Source organism: Gossypium arboreum, chromosome 1 (genome assembly GCF_025698485.1).
Source record: "Gossypium arboreum isolate Shixiya-1 chromosome 1, ASM2569848v2, whole genome shotgun sequence".
Classification (NCBI taxonomy): domain Eukaryota; kingdom Viridiplantae; phylum Streptophyta; class Magnoliopsida; order Malvales; family Malvaceae; genus Gossypium; species Gossypium arboreum.
In genome coordinates, this window is record NC_069070.1 from 46,847,075 (window position 1) to 46,862,417 (window position 15,343).

A 15,343-nucleotide genomic window follows, 5' to 3' on the forward strand; every position below is an offset into this window, starting at 1 on the left:
CTTATGATATTAAAATAACCTCTTGTACATATCCCTATGCCAATTCAAACAATTAATTCAATCTCATAAGCACATAAAAGGTTACGTAAGGTAACAATGTATTTCTACCTTGAAACAGTTTAATCACAATAATCTTGCAAGTTATGTAAGGTAAATGTATCGCTAGATACCGTTGCTAATTTAACGCTTAGATGATTAAACATGCACTAATTAAGTATCGTGTCAATTAATTACAATTTCAATGCGTTTAAATAATTAATTCATTAGTTACCTCACAATTGTAATGCAAGAATAACTTAGTCATGGTTTTACTTAATCAAACATCTTATCGGGGCCTATAACAACACAGACACAATTTTAATAAATTAAGTAGACGAAATGCAATCAACCTAACACAGATTAAATTTAATCCATGTTAATTAAATTAAACATATCAACATCACAAATATTCATAGGCATGTTCATCATAACAACAACAAAAATTAAAAGGATAGAGAACAAGAATCAAATTCGGTGCTTCTCCGTGGCTTGACTGGTTTGCTCCACTCTTCCTTCTTCACTTGTTCTTTGTCAAACTAAGGCTGCTATGAACACTTTAATGCTACTCCAAATGGTGGATGAATGACTCTTTTTGAAGAGGTGAAATTGGCAAGAGGATAAAGAAGAATCGATGGGAAATGAAGAGAGAAAATTGAGAAAGAAGAGAAGAGATGAGAAAGTTTAGGTGTGTTTGAAATAAGCAGCCAAGGGGGATTTAAAGGTTGAGAGGGCTGCTAAAAATTTCCAAAATCAGCAGCCAAAGAGCCCTTCCATGGCTGGCCACACATGTGACAAGTTTGAATTCAAACTTGCTATATCAAGGTAGGGCAAATCTAAAAAGGCACAAATAGTGTAGGGGTTTGTTTGCAATTTGAAAAAGTCTTCAAGGGATTTTGAAAGCTAATTAATCAACCAATCAAGCTGATTGGATCAGCATGTGGGACAGTTTTGGGCTGCCCAGTACTCAGTCGGTTCGGTTTTCTCGGTTCAGCTCAACTGGGCCACTTTTCATAATTAATTAATAATAATTTATTCAACCCAAGTTAAATTGGGTATAAATTAAAATTAATTGTATTATGATTTAATACACATAATTTGGAGCATCTTAGGCTGGAAAATTAATTCACCTTGATGCTTCAAAATTATTTCTCGATTTTGCGCTTCTAGCAGTGTCTGCCAAGCTGTTTTTCGCCCTTTGTGCAAATCTACCGAAAATAATCAAAATTAATTATAAAATTAGTTAAATTTCATTATATTAATAATTTAAGCACCAAAAAATTATCTTATAATAATTATATATTTTTTGACAAGAATTTGACCGAACTTGCATGAATTTGAGTTAAAAAGGGCATGAAAAAGTTTGTATATTTTCGTGTTTCCATCCACACAGCTTATGACACAGGCGTGTCTTTGGCTGTTTAAGACACACGGCCAGGCCACACGAGCGTGTGTCCCCTATATTTTGAAAAATTTTCTAAGTTTTCTAAAAGTTCTCTGAGTTATCGATTTAGTCCTGAACCACCCCGAATGCATTTTTGGGCGTTGTAGGCTCATATTAGCGACGATATGGATGTTTGTGAATGATTTATTTTTGAAATAGAAAAATGTATGAGAGATGTATGTTTAATTGTGTAATAAGTTCGGTAATACTCCGTAACCCTATTCTAGCATTGAATACGGGTGAGTGGTGTTACAACCAAGGATTCCCTTCAATGGTATCATAATACCCATCTCCCAAGGAAGACCCCAGGTTTTAACATTGCTCGAGATATCATTATATCCTCTTTTAGCTACCTTGATATCACCTTCGTCACAAGTACAAACTTGGATGAAAAGGGCAACCTTTGTCTACTCGGCCCACCAATCACACAAGGCCTTGTTACATTATGCCCAAAGACCAATCATGAGATGATTGTAATCATATACTCATTTTACCTTGTTTGTTAATATAAGGCATTGTCATTGTTATTTTAGCTTCTTTTTATGTGTGCATAAATAAATTGGCTAATAATAAAATCCTATAAATAATATGATTATTCTTAAAAAAGTCCTTAGTCAAATATTATTGTGGGTTTGGACAATGATAATGTATTGAAACTAATGTGTAGTTGAGTCAAATATTATTGTGGGTGTGGACAATGATAATGCATTGAAACTAATGTGTAGTTGATTGATGATAAATTCTTTCCACTGAAATAGAGATGTTAAAATAAATACATGTGTTTGTCTTAGAGAACAACATACTGGATTGACATGTCATGAGTATGTTTCTTGGATTAACATGTAACAGTCACAACTATTACTCATAGTGATAACTATGTATATGATCCTCAAACTTGAGATGATCATTGTCTCAACATCATGAGTCGTATTTTTTTATATGATTAAACGTATATCGTAATAAGTTGTACTATAAAGACTGATGTCGGATATAACACTATCCATGTAGTGGATATGGTTGATCAAGATAGGATTTATCCATCTTACATAATAGGAGAAATATATTAGGCCTTTTGATGGAGTGATACTAGAAATGCATGGCCTTGCTCGAATAAGTTGATATGAGATATCAAACTTTTTTTTTTATTGTAGCCTACTAAAAAAAATCAAGAAATATGATATTGAAATATACAAGTGTCCAATCTAGATATTAAGGATAAAAGGATATAATACATGAAAATATTATCACAGTAAGGTTATGTCAAATCACGACTTCTTGTAACTTGGGTAGCAGTGATGCCTTGCTAGATGTCACTCATTGCTTGTAATGTTAGAAACATTCTACTATTACTACCAACATTAGAAGAGCCTACAGTGTCACACCCTATAGTTGAAGCAAAAAGAATCCAAATACATTAGGAATTTTATTTAGTTGTCACATGAATTAAATTCATTTAATTTGGTAGTTAAATATTAAACACACTATATGTACAAACTTGTTGTACATAAATAGAGAACGTAGATAAAATTAATATTTCAATTTGATTCATACAAAATATTAATTATATATATTTTACCGAAATTATTAACATAAATGATCGCCTCCATACATACCAACGTCCAGAGTAGAAATCCTGCACAAAAGATATGAAAAGCGGTATCCGAAAGTATACGGGTCATGTTGTAATATAGTTACAACGAAGTAGGTCAGTATTCCAAGGATCATACCCAAGGGAGATGAGTACAAAATTAATTCTAATCTAAACATATACAAATCTAATTAGTACTTTAACTGGATTGTAGTACAAAGAATTAAAAGAAGGGTTTTGACGAACTATACTAAAAATAATAAGAAAGTAAATAAATAAAACGCGAAAAATCAAATACTCAATTATGTATCAAATCTGGGCATGGGTGATTACCTTGCTTCAATAATCATAATCAACTTCCATCTCAGTTTTCTTGTTCAATCAACTAGTCAGTACCCCAGCATGATCTTTCGATTCTTCCACTAGACTAACAAGTCAGTAAGAACAACTATAACTGCTCGTTTTTGGGTCAAATCAAAATAGTGGTTTCGAGACCACAAATTTGAAGTAGAAATATTTATTTTATTATTTCTTTAAGGTCTACAGCATGATAGAATAATTGTCTGAAAATTTCATTAAGAAATTTTATCGATTGAGTGCCTAATTTGGCTAGAAGGACTAAATTACAATAGGTGCAAATTTTGAGTTCTATAGGCTAAAGGTAGAAATTATTATGAAATTTTAAATTAGAGGTCCTTAAATGGTAATTAAACCATTATATTTTAAAATGGACATGTCTAGGTAAAATTTTAATGTTATGTATAAGGGCATTTTAGTAATTTGGTAAATAAAGACAAAAATAACTAATTTGGCTTTAGGCTATGCATATCGGTTGATTTTGCTTCAGGCCATGATATTAGTACTTCAGAGATAAGTTACCTTGATTTGGCTTTGGGACTTTGAGAGATAAGAAACTGTTTGCTAAATTCATGAAAAGTGAGTTTTAGCTCCGAAAAGTTAGACTTTTGGGACACATTGTTTTAGTAGAAGGTATACGGGTTGATTTGAGTAATATTTTTGTAGTTGTTGATTGGAAACCCCCAAGGAATGCATCTGAGGTTAGAAGCTTTTTGGGTTTGGCTGGATATTATTGATGTTTTGTTAAGTGATTTTCGATGATTGCTACACCTTTGACCAAATTGTTATGAAAGGATGTGAAATTCAAGTGGTTTGAGAAATGTCAAGAGAGTTTTAAACAGTTGAAAGTGTTGTTGATTGAGGCACCGGTGTTAGTGCAACCTGAGTCAGGGAAAGAGTTTGTGATTTTTAGGGACGCATCATTGAATAGTCTTGGTTGTGTGTTGGTGCAAGAGGGTAAAGTGATAGCTTATGCCTCGAGACAGTTGAAACCGCACAAAAAGAATTATCCAATGCACACTTGCAATTAGCTACTATTATGTTTAGATTAAAAATTTGGAGACATCATTTACTTGGTAAGACGTGTCACATCTTTACCGATCACAAGAGTTTAAAGTATTTGATGACTCAGAAAGATTTGAATTTGAGATAACGAAGATGGCTCAAGCTATTGAAGGATTATGAGTTAGTGATCGACTATCACCCGGGGAAAGTGAACGTAGTTGCAGATGCTTTAAGTAGAAAGTATTTGTTTGCCTTGAAGGTGATGAATACACGACTTGCTTTTTTCGATGATGGATCGATTCTAGCCAAGTTGAAAGCTAGACCAATATTTCTTCAGCAAATTTGTGAAGCTCACAAAGGTGATAATGAGTTGCAAGCTAAAAGAGTTCAGTGCCAATCAAATAGTGACTCAGAATATCAGATTGGATCGGATGATTGTTTGAGGTTCCAAGGTAGGATTTGTGTACTGAGAGATACTGAACTAATTCAAAAAATTCTTCATGAGGCACATAATGGTTGTTTATCTATTCATCCTGGGAGTACAAAGATGTAAAATGATTTGAAGGAATTTTACTAGTGGTCAGGCATGAAACGAGACATTTCAGAGTTTGTAACGAGATGTTTCATTTGTCAACAAGTGAAAGTCAAACATCAAGTGCCTTCGGGTTTACTTTAGTCCGTGACTGTACTTGAGTGGAAATGGGATAGAGTTACGATGGATTTCGTAACGGCATTACCTCTGACTCCGAAGAAAGATACTGTATAGGTTGTTGTTGATAGATTGTCGGCTCAATTTATTCCTGTACGTACCGATTATTCAATTAATAAATTGGCTAAATTGTACATTCTTGAGATTGTTAGATTGCACAGGGTGCCTACTTCTATTATTTCGGATAGAGATCCACGGTTTATGTCTCAATTTTAGAAGAAATTATAAGAAGCGTTAGGTACGAAGTTGAATTTTAGTACTGCGTTGCATCCGTCAATCGATGGTCAATCTGAGAGAGTAATTCAAATTCTCGAGGATACCCTTTGCTATTGTGTTTTAGAATTCGAAGGTAGTTAGGAGAAATATCTACCGTTGTTCGAATATGCTTATAACAACAGTTATCAATTGAGTACTAAGATGGCACCGTATGAAGCATTGTATGGTCGCAAGTACCGAACTCTGTTGTACCGAACTGAGCTTAGTGAGAAATAGATTCATGGGGTTGATTTGGTCAAAGAAACCGAAGATAAAGTAAAAGTAATTTGTGATTGTTTGAAAGCAGCTTTGGATCTACAAAAATCGTATGCGGATTTGAAACTAAAGGATATTGAATTTCAAGTTGGTGATAAAGTGTTTTTGAAAGTGTCTCCGTGGAAGAAAATTCTTAGATTTGGTCGCAAAGGCAAGTTGAGTCCACATTTCATTGGGCCATATGAGATTATTGAAAGAATAGGGCCAGTGGCATATCGACTAGCTTTGCCGTCAGAGTTAGAAAGGATCCACAATATATTTCATCTGTCAATATTACGACGATATCGATCAGATCCATCGCATGTAATCTCACCATCAGAGATTGAGATTTGACCCGATATTACTTACGGTGAAGAACCGATCAAAGTGTTAGCTCAAGAGGTTAAATAGTTGAGAAATAAAAGTATAGCCCTAGTGAAAGTTTTGTGGCAACCACACGGGGTCAAATAGGCTACGTGGGAACCCGAGGAAACTATGAGAAAATAGTACCCTAACCTCTTTTCTAGTAAGATTTTCGGGGACGAAAATCCCTAAAGGGGGAGAGTTGTAACAGCCTATTTTTGGGTCAAATCAGAATTGTGGTTTTGGGACCACAAATCTGAAGTAGAAATATTTATTTTATTATTTCTTTAAGGTCTACAGCATGATAGAATAATTGTGTGAAAATTTCGTTAAGAAATTTTATCGATTGAGTGCCCAATTTGACTAGAAGAACTAAATTGCAATAGGTGCAAAATTTGAGTTCTATATGCTAAAGGTAGTAAATTGTTATGAAATTTTAAATTGGAGGTCCTTAAATGGTAATTAGAGCATTATATTTTGGTATGGACAAAAATGGACATGGCTAGTTAAAATTTAAGGTTATGCATTAAGGGCATTTTAGTAATTTGGTAAATGAAGACAAAAATAACTAAATAAAATATGTCACCTTCTTCAATTTCATCGCCATAGCCAAAAATTAGAAGAGGAGACATAGCCAGGGTTTGGCCAAGCTTTCAAGCTCGATTGTAAGTCCGTTCTTGTCTCGTTTTTAAAGATTTTTACGTTTTTGTTATCGTTGTAACTTGATTTAGCTACTTCAAGGACTAATTTGAAACAAAGTTAAAGTTTTTAATTTTAACCATGTTGAATATGCTTGTGTTTTAATGTTTTATGGTAGAAAATGCATGTTTGATTTTTATTAAATGACTTTTGTAAAGTGATTTTCGGTAAAAAGTCAAATAGGGACTTATTTGTAAAAGTCTATAAAATGTGTAGAAAAGTGTGAAAAAATGAAAAATGTGGGTTTTTATGTGTACAAACAACATTCGGGTAGGCTTGGGTTGTAAAGAAACTGAAAGAAATTCATTTTACGAGCCTAAGGACTAAATTGTAAAATGTTGAAACGTTAGGGGCAAAAATGTAAATTTTGCCATAATGTGTTTTTGGGCTGAATTGAATAATGTGATGATTAAATAATTTAAATGTGGTATTATAAATCAAGAAAAACGAAGTTCGGGTCTAGATCGGGGGAAAAACAAAGTAATTGACGAATAGAACTCTTTGGTTGTTTTTGTAACCGAGGTAAGTTCGTATGTTAAATAAGCTTTACTTTAAATGTGTTTAAATGCTTTAATTTGTGCATGAATTGTGTAATCGACCTTACGGACATATTTGATGATGATTTGGCAAGCGAGAAATCCCAATCGAACCTTAGGAATAGATTAGGATATAAGTGACATGTCACTAGGGTTTTATGTTATGTGATCCAAGTGCAGGTCCTATACGTCCTACCGGTGGCTGAGTACATCGGCATATGTTGCGGTTACTTGACAACTTGTGTGAGCAGCACCGAGTAACTACGTCTTGACTGATAGCTTGTGTGAGCCGGCTAGTGAGTTGCTTGAGAGCGAGCATATATGTGTTATGAGATAGAGGTAGCAATGGCTACATATGTGGCACATTGTGTTCAAGGTTTCTCGAGTACCAAAATTTATTACTCTGAGTGGTTCATTAGGTATGACAAAGATGAGAATGAGTATGAAACCATTATGAGTGGTACAGGTATGTGCACAAAACTTATGATTATTAAATTCGCGAAATGATGAACTCAAGGTAAGATGTGATGGAATGAATTATAATCATGAGAATATGGTAAATTGCACTATCTAAAGTTATATTATTTGCATGATAATGTATGGTAAGGTTAGCTTATTTCTTTTATACGAGCTTACTAAGCTATATAGCTTACTCCATTTTATATAGTCACCAAGCTAGCTCGGATTGGAGATCGTTGGAGTTTGCATCACACTATCAACTGTCATTTTGGGTATCGATGATATTAACATTTTGAGAATATGGCAAGTATAGGAACTTGGTCATTTTCTTATATGTATCATTAAGAACTTGGCCAAATTTATTGGCTTGTAATTGTCAAGGCTTGATATGGTATTTGGCCATGAAATTTGGATTATTTTGGTTGAATTGGTTGTAAGCTTATATGTATTTATATATGCATGCATGTGCATTTATCTCTTGTGTGATATGGTTTATAAATGCTTGGTAAATGGTTGAATGTGGCTTCATGGTTTTGGATGTTGAATGGTTAAGATTGGCTTATTGGTGTGCTAGGAAAACTAAGTAAAATTATGCATGTTATCGGTAGCCATATTGAAACTTGTAGAATGTGAGTTGGTATGATTTGGTTTGACAAAATATGATGTTGTAAAAATGTTGAGTGTAGATAATGAGATGACATGATTTGGCCTTGTTTGTGAATGTTTTGGTTGTCTAAATATGCCATGATTTATGCCATTGAACTTGTGTGTGTAAGGGGAAATGAGGGTGACAAATTGCTTGGTAAATAGCCTTCATTTTGTCCATAGGGTAGACACACGGGCGTGTGTCTAGGCCTTGTGTGACACACGGTCTGCTCCATGGGCATGTGTTTTGGTCGTGTGACCCCTAACCTTAATTTTGAGAAACAAAATGCATAAATTGAGCACACGAGCAGAGACACAGGCGTGTGTATTAGTAGTGTGAGGGACACAGCCTCAGGCACGGGCGTGTGTCCTGACCATGTGAAGTGTGCACCTATCTTATGAAAATTAAATTAACCACACGGCTTGGCACACGGGCGTGTGACTCAGTTGTGTGATCTCAATTTGTTCATACTTTGTAAAATAGAGAGTTACATGGGTTAGGGACATGGGCGTGTGTGCCCACACAGGCGTGTCCCAAACCACACGGGCATGTGACCCCTGTTCATAGTAAAAATTTTCTAAGTTTCGTAGAATTTTCGTAAGTGCTCGGTTTAGTCTCGAACCACTTCCAAAGCATGTTTTGGGCCTCGTAGGCTCATTAGGGACTTTGTGATTGAATACAAATGGTTTTAATTTGGATGCAAACTTATGACTCGAAATTGTATGTTTGTTTGCGATGTAAGTCCGGTAATGCCTCATACCCTGTTCCGACATTGAATATGGGTAAAGAGTGTTACAACAACTTATGTCTTGACCTCACAGTCTAAACTGGTTCAGGGTGTTAATGAGTAGGCTATACCAAACCTAGGTTAATTCCAACCATAATGACTTACTAGGATTGTGATAACTCCTGAAAAGAGTTATATTCATGCCTTTAAACCTAGTTAATTGCTTGTACTTAAGTAAATTTATTTGCACTTTAGGACATTCGATTCATTATTTTCAATGCATTACATAAGAAGATCAGACTGTGTTTCAATGTTATTATATGTTACTTTTACTTGTTTGCGGGAAGGAATTGATTGGTAGTAATTGGCAGGTGTAAGATGCGGAGAAAGGAATAAAGGGATAAAGGTTTGTCGTGACAAAATGTTGGACAGTTAGCCAACACGAATGTTGTGGCAATTCTAGGAATACCAAGTCAATACTCAATGCATAACAAGTTTAGCCCAACTCTACTTGTACAAGAAAATCTGTGTAAAAAGGAGGAAAAAAGATCCTGAGATCATGGGTCGAAAATCACCTACCTTAAAGGAAGGGATTTTGGAAAAAAAAAGTAAATCTAAAAAGAAGAGAAGATATCTTGGGTTGTTAGATTTACCCTAGGGGAAACACTTATAAATAGTCAAAGGAGGAAACCCTCAACGACAAACAAAGGTGGAGGTCCATAATTGGAACTAGAGGGTAGCAGTTGTCTTCCTGTCATTTTTCTGTTATTTCTTAACTATTTCTCCATGAATTATTTTGATGAAATAGATGTTGAATGATATTTTGGTTTTGAATTTCATTTTCCAACCCATAAGCTAAATCTCATAGGGTTAGGATTACATGATGAAATCTTTATTTTCTTTAATGGTTGAAGCATAGATATGAATTAATTTATTGTTTCATTCAACTGTTTTTATTTCTAAATTCTATGCGTGCAAGCCCTAGACATAGACGACTGTGCAGCATGCCCATAAACTAATTTAATTTTGAAAAGGTTGGATTAGTTGGATTGAAATTGAATGATATGAGCAAGTACTCGACAAATAGTTGTAGAGACTCTAGACATAGAGCAGCGTTTATACAAAAGGAAACAGTGCAGGTACTATATTAAAGGCCTATAGACATGAGTAAGCTAACTTGAGGTTTTTACTCTCGAAAGAAGCCTACCATTTTAGAGCTCTTCTGAGCAGTAGATTGATTTCAATTTTACTGAAGGATTTCTGATGGTAAGGGTAGATTCTTAGTGTAACACCCCGTACCCGAGACCGTTTCCGGAGTCGAACACGAGGTGCAAACAGACTTAATTCATTTATTTGCACAGTCCATTTTAAAATTTCCAGATAAGCTGGCTAACTGCGTCACTGTCACCTTAAAAATCATATCTCAAGTTCCACAACTCGAAAACCAGTTCCGTAAATTTTTCTGAAACTAGACTCATATGTCCATCTACAAATTTTTTTCTAGAATTTTTGGTCAAGCCAATTAGTACAGTTTATTAGTTAAAGTCTCCCCTGTTTCAGGGTTCAACCACTCTAACCTTCATGCATTACGACTTAGATATCTCCCTGTACAGGGCTTCAATACTTATGCTGTTTGTTTCTAAAGAAACTAGACTCGAAAAGGAATCTATAAATATATGGTATGACTTTTAATTATCTCTGGTTAATTCATAATGAATTTCCAAAGTCAGAACAGGGGATCCAGAAATCACTCTGGCCCTGTTTCCCGAAAACTTAAACATCTCATAAAATACGGCTCATATTATTGTTTCGTTACTTTCATATGAAAATAGATTCATCAAGGTTCGATTACGTAATTTATTCACAATTTATTTCTATTCCTACTATTTTTAGTGATTTTTCAAATTCACATCACTGCTGCTGTCGGTATCTATTTTTAAGGTAGACTTTACCTATTTCATAATTTCCATGATTCAACTAGCCCTTTTACATACATAGCACAAAAATATGATCGTGATTAACCATTCCAATGGCTAATCATTGCCAAGCATTTCCACACCTCTCAACAACCATATATATACAAAACAATTATAACGCTATGCTCAAAATATATAAGCCATTTTCGCATGGCTATCCAAATATATACAATACCAAAGTACTTGACTAACAACAAAAGGGCAGCCCTATACATGCCATTATCAGAGTTCAACTAAAAGAGTACCAAAAAGGGCTTTGGTAGTGTGGGCGACTTTGACTTTGACACTCCCGAGTCCGATAGCTGACGAACCAAAATCTATAAAACTGAGAATCAAAGAAACGGAATAAGCATTTAATGCTTAGTAAGTTTTGAGTAATGAAATCATGCACAATTGAAGTACAGCATTTATATGACTAAACGAATAATTTCATATACACATATTCTCACAACCATACCTACTTCACATTTCCAGCCCTTATATTCATACATAAGAAATCAACTTGACTAAAGGCCGGAAGCTTGTTAATCGATTGAGCGAATACTATTTAAAAGGAATCAATTATTCCAATGCATATACAAAACATACCTCAACGTTGGGGTTTTGGCGTATTAATTGAAATTATTACAGCAAGATTGCTCATTCCCAAACCAAGTACCTTCGGGATTTAGCCGGATATAGCTACTCGCTCAAATGCCTTCGGGACTTAGACCGGTTATAGTACCTCGCACAAATGCCTTCGGGACTTAGCCCGGATATAGTAACTCGCACAAATGCCTTCGGGACTTAGCCCGGATATAGTAACTCGCACAAATGCCTTCGGGACTTAGCCCGGAATTAGTCACTAGCACAAATGCCTTCGGGACTTAGCCCGGTTATCATCCGAATGTTCATGCACATATCAATAAATCATGACACATCTATATTTCATTTTCATAACTAGAATTCAAACACAAGTCACTTATCAAGCATTATCATTTTCGGCTCAATAGCTACATACAAAGAACATGATTTTGATTTGCTCATAACATGATCTAATCGAATCATAATCTAAGTTCCATTACTCGAAAACTTACCTCGGATGTTGTCGAACGATTTCAACGGCTATTCGATCACCTTTTCCTTTCCTTTATCGGATTTAGTTCCCCTTTGTTCTTGAGCTTAATTTAACAAATAAATTGATTTAATCATTTTGAACATCAAAGAGAAACTCAAGGTACTTAGCCCATGTATATTAGGCATTAGAGTCATATATGTATGAAATCATGAATCAAATTCAACATATTAGCCAATATTCCCTTTAGCCGATTTTTTTCTAAGTCAAGATAAAGCTATCAATATGTTTAATCAGAGCAGAATGTACACATCAACCTATGTATACATTCATGTGGCGAATATGCATGTCTATGTTGAGGCCGATTGTATACTTAATACATTCTACAAATATGGTCACTTGTATTGACTAAATACCATTTTGTTTCAAGTTCAAAACTAAGCTAATACACATATATACACTAGTAATCAAATACTAACATTTGCACTTCACCTTAATAGCTAGCTTAGCAAACCTTAATTTAACATATAATTGTGCATAACACAATGAAAGCATCCTCTCCATTCCATCAATTCAAAACACATACATTACTCAATAATGTTCAAAGTCATATTCGGCCTTAGTACATAACTTGCTAGCCGATTTTTCTCCATCTAGCAACTAATGCACGTATGTGCTCATTTGTTAGACTCTACTTCATCTAACTACTAACCCCTTTTCTTTTCATCCAAATAGCATGAACAACAACCATATTTCTCTTCTACTTCCTACCATGGCCGAATGCTCAAGACACCATACCATGATGTTCATAATTTTGACATGGGTTGCTAAAATAACTTGATACCTCATCAACACAACATCAACACCAAGCAAGAATGACAACATCCATGGCCGAGTATCATCCCCATCAAATAGCAAAAAGGAATTTAAACCATGGGCTAGGTAGAATTCAAACTAACATCTAAAAATATGCATGAATTTCATGGAATAACATCAAACATACCTTAACCTAGTTACAAGCATGGCCGAACCTCTTCAACCTTTCTTCCTTTCTTTCCTTTGATTTTTCGGTCAAGAAGAACAAAATGAGAACTTTTTCTCTTTTTCTTTTTTTTTTCATCACCCATGCTCCTTATTTTATTATTCCCAACATAAAACACTAACATAAAATGTTTATAATACCTTTTAACCCATAGCATGGCCGGCCACCATCCTAAGTTTTGGGTAATTTGATATGCAAGGACAAGCATTTTCTAGCATGCATCAATAGGCCACTTTAACATTTGCCTAGCACATTTCTAAATTTTCTCATACAAGTCCTATTTAGCAAAATTCACTTACAATTAACAAAATTCAAACATGAAATTTTCACACATGCCTATCTACAAATAATAAGCATCAAATATAATGGTTAATTATTTTTATGACTCGGTTTTGTGGTCCTGAAACCACTTTCCGACTAGGGTCAATTTAGGGCTGTCACACTTAGTAATTCCAACCTTCCATATCAACACCGTATATCCTTTATCCCTTACCGTAATATATTTTTCATCGCATCCTTAGTTGTTTATTTTTCCAGTTTCATATTATTCATATAATGATTTTCGTAATTTCCATTACATTTTTACTCTTGCATTGCCATAGCATTTCAGATTATTTATCAGTTACATATATTGCACATATCATTATTCCTTTAAATTGACACTAAATTCATATTAATTTTTTTCCATAACAGTAATCAATTTTCATTATAATAACTAGACCACTTTTATGCCTAAATCGATCCTTATAGAGACTATTTCACTTACCATTTTATTACTTGATCCGACGTGTATACATGCACAATTCACATATCATATTCACACACGACAAGCTTTTGGTGTCGTTGTCGGGGATCAGCAATTTGGTGTAATTGTTTTTTGTTATTTAACTTAGTTATATTTAATTTCTACAGGTTTGTCATCACTTCATAAGAGGAGGCATTCCTGCTAACAAAGAGTATCCTTCTAACTTAGAGATTGAGAGAACTTTATGAAGAAGACAGAAATAACTACAAAAAATGGCTAGGAATGAGAATGATCCTGGTCTCAATGATTATCCAAATGGTCAAGATGCTAATCCTCTTGTTCGTAGGGTTATAGATGATTGATAATGACCAATTCGAGTGCATGTTGTTCCAATTTTGGATGATCTGAATTAGGGATAATCAGACCACAAATAGAAGCTCAGCAATTTGAGTTGAAATTGGTGATGTTTCAGATGTTACAAACAGTAGTATTGTTTAATGGATTACCCACTGAAGATCCAATACTTCATTTTTAGACTTTTTTTAGATATCCGTGACTCGTTTAGACAACAGAGTGTTCCTGAAGACACTCTGTGGCTTAAATTTTTTCCATATTCTTTAAGAGATCGTGTGAGATCATGGCTGAATGCTCCACCGTCAGAAACAATGGCATCATGGAATAATCTTTGCCAGAGGTTTTTGCTACGGTATAATCCCCCAAATATGAATGCCAAGCTTAGAAATGACATAACATCTTTTCAAAAATTAGAGGATGAAACACTATATGAAGCTTGGGAACAATTCAAAGATTTAATTTGGAAATGCCCAATGCATGGATTCCAGCAATGGACACAAATAGAGATATTCTATATTGGGTTAAATGCATATACGAGGATGGTAGTTGATGCCTTCACCAATGGTACTTTGTTGGATAAATTTTATAATGAAGCATATGAGATTTTGGAAAAGATTGCCAACAATGATTATCAATATCCTACCACGAGAGTTTGGACAGGTAAGAAAGCTGCTGGTACCATGAAACTTGATGCAATCACTTCATTGACTGCCCAGGTATGACCTTTAACTAATATGATCAAAATAATTAAAATACCAACTACACTTCAGGACTCGTGTGATTATTGCGGTGAAGACCATGTCTATGATGAATGCTTATCAAATCCAGCTTCTGTATGCTACATGTGTAATTTCAATTGGAAAAATAATCCATTTTCCAACACCTATAATCCAGGTGGAATAAGCATCCAAACTTTGGTTGGAATAATCATGATAGAGGGAATTTTAATAATGCTACAAGACAGAATGCCATCAGTGCACTACCTAGTTATAATCAACCTATCCCGATGCAAAATGTCCAAAAGGATAGTCATCGTCATCGTTATCATCACTATCCATTGAAGACTTGTTAAAAGAAGTTATGGCCAAGAATT

At 34.6% G+C, this 15,343-nt stretch overlaps 1 non-coding gene across 1 annotated transcript; it reads right to left on the bottom strand.

Moving 5' to 3' along the window:
• Positions 1 to 14,627: 14,627 nt before the first annotated feature.
• LOC128281877 (small nucleolar RNA R71) lies at positions 14,628 to 14,734 on the bottom strand. Its single transcript, XR_008272159.1, has one exon. It is a non-coding gene; the product is annotated as a small nucleolar RNA R71 (small nucleolar RNA).
• Between the last annotated feature and the right edge of the window lie 609 nt (positions 14,735 to 15,343).